Source organism: Pinus tabuliformis, chromosome 4_1, assembly GCF_031772625.1.
Source record: "Pinus tabuliformis cultivar Carrire ecotype Pingquan chromosome 4_1, CPIR1, whole genome shotgun sequence".
Classification (NCBI taxonomy): Eukaryota; Viridiplantae; Streptophyta; class Pinopsida; order Pinales; family Pinaceae; genus Pinus; species Pinus tabuliformis.
This window is the reverse complement of record NC_142303.1, coordinates 918,833,852-918,836,587: the sequence shown is the minus strand read 5'-3', so window position 1 is coordinate 918,836,587 and position 2,736 is coordinate 918,833,852. Positions and strand designations below refer to the sequence as shown.

General features: G+C 32.5%; 1 pseudogene; it reads left to right on the top strand.

Moving 5' to 3' along the window:
* The first annotated feature begins 372 nt into the window (after window positions 1-372).
* On the top strand, window positions 373-1,049 carry LOC149179153 (pathogenesis-related 5 protein Cup a 3-like; annotated as a pseudogene).
* Window positions 1,050-2,736: the final 1,687 nt, after the last annotated feature.

The window sequence follows — 2,736 nt, the reverse complement described above, 5'->3', positions numbered from 1 at the left end:
CGGTCTAACAACCCATATGATGAAGTATGTGATGCTTTAGTATGGAATCTTATAAAAAAAGCATTTGATGAAAATATTTTGCGCAAAGTAGCAAAAGCTACATCTTCCCAAGAAGCGTGTAGTAGAATTTGGTACAAAGGAAAGTGACATGCAACAACAAGTTATGTCATAGTCGATTGAAGAATCAATAGAAAATTTAGCTTCAAGTTTGAGAATAAATGAGCAAGACTCTAGGAGGACAACAGAGCTTGGAGAATATGTGCATATGGATGAAGAAGATGCATAAAAGGTTGGAGAGAGAGAAGCTAAAGCCTCTATGTGAAAAGAAGAGAAAAAACATATAGATGTTCGAGAACTATTTTTTATGAACTAATGCAATTTGAGGGAACAACAGAGTCACCTATGGCTTATAATACGATAAGGGTGGTGAACAATTTCTCATTTATGGTGTGGGCTGCGACTATGGGGTCAACTAATGTTCCTCCTCCTCATATGAAGAAAGTGAGAGCAGGGGAGTCATATTCATGGAAGGTGGATCCATTCTGGTCGACATCTATTTGGGGGAGGACGGGTTGTGTCTTCAATTCCCAATGGATTGGAGGTTGTGATTCCATTGACTGTAGAGGAAAGTTGTAGTGCAAATAAGATTCAAGATATCATGGCCATCACAAAAGCGAGCTTCAAACTTCTGGGAGGAATAGTGAAGTTGAACACGTTTCGGTTAAGTTGAAGAAAGGTTACAATCTTTCAATGTTAGTGGTTCCAAGATATGCACCAATAATATCTGTAACAGTCATTCATTAGAGTCCATGGATTGTAGAACCAACGTGAATGTGGTGTTTTTGAAAGATTTGCAAGAGAAGAATAAAGGGAGTGTCGTTACTGCGTGTAACGGTCATTATGATGGATATTTTTCGAGTTCGCATGCCTTCAACAATGCATTTAAGAAGGCTTATCCTCCTACATTCCATTTCAAAAGTGGCACCATATGCCCTCCTTCCATGGCGTCTTACACCCTCATATTTTTCCCTTGCTATCCTCCAGTTTGAATATGTAATGTGTTGTTTTCTAAGAGTTTAGCTTTGTTAGGCTTCTCTGGTTCAATTGTTCTCACTCCAACGCATTTTTTTATGAAGGAGATTTGTTTCCCGCTGGTTATGTGTACAAATTGCATAATAAGAGGTTTATTTACATAGTTATGATTGCAAATAGTGTGGGGCACCAACCGTGAATTTGAATTCAATGGAGCATGTATAGTACTTCAGTTTACTTTTTCTTTTCTTTTCTAATATGATTAAGCACAACATTTTGTTTCTATACACATGTTTGGTTTGTTGGGCGTCAAACATCAATCCAAAGTGAAAGGGAATTATATTGTACAATGCATACTTTTGTTTGGTTCACCTTTCAAAAATTGATACTTCAAAGCCAACGATTATGTAGATGTTTTGTGTTGGTACACGTGAATGATTTGAAGCTAAGAGGACAAAGTCATACAAAAATTAGGCCTAAGTTGCAACCAACATTCTTAGCAACCAAACTACCGACCCTTTCTCTCGATGGTTACATTTTTCTTCAAACTAAGAGGAAAATCTAATTAAGGTTTATTTTATTTTAATTTTAAATATTAATATTTATTTCAAATTAAAAGTGGATGGATCATAATTAATATATTTTAGAAAAGAATTGGAAAAAAGAGTCATAACATAATAAAGAATTGGAAAAAAAAAGCAGGAATAAGCATAACATAACAAGAGGAATAGTTGTGATGCAGCATAACCCTTGCCTCTACCATTATTTAATTGATTTTTTTGCTAGTTTTTTCTCGCTAATGACATATTCGTTTTCCAATAATAAAATAAAATAAATAGCTTCGCACAATGAACTAAGTTCTACACATTAGGCTATAAGATCCGCACAATGAGCTAATTTACGCACAATAGGCTATAAGCTCCGCACAATAAGCTAAGTTCCACACAATAGGCTAAGTTTCTCGCAAAAAAATTATTAGTTGTTTTCTCGGTAATGATGTATTCGCTTTCCAATAATAAAATAAAATAAAAACAATATTAATAAATAATATTATAGCTTATTGTGTGGAACTTAGCTCATTGTGCGGAGCTTTTCTATTGAAATGTGTGGGGGTGTGGGTTATAAGTCTCACATTTATCGAGTATAGTGTTTTTCTTGGTAATGACGTATTCATTTTCCAATAAAAAAAGTAGCTTTGCATAGTCGAACTTATAGTTTATATGAATAGGATATTTTGTGTGGAAGTATGAACATTTTTGTTTAATAGTAATATTTGTGTTTTTGTTGTGTGGAAGTGTGAACATTTTTGTTTAATAGTAATATTTGTGCTTTTGTTGTGCGGAAAAGTTGTATATGTAAAATAATTATCGAAAGCAGAAAGCATCAATGCGGGAGAATCAATAGCTATAATTAAATGCACAATAATCTATTAATAGTTAAGTTAATAATAATTAAATGTAATATTGCAATGCCGATTTTAACTCATTAATTATTAACTATTAATAAAAAAGTTAATAGTTATAGTATTATAATAATTATCCATGTAAAATAATTGTCAAAAGAAACCATTAATAACGAAAAATTAATAGCTATAATCAAATGCACAATAGTTTAATAATAATCAAGTTAATAATAGTTAAATGTAATAACTATTGCAGTGCGGAGTTTAACTCATTAATTATTAACTATTAATGAAAATAGTAG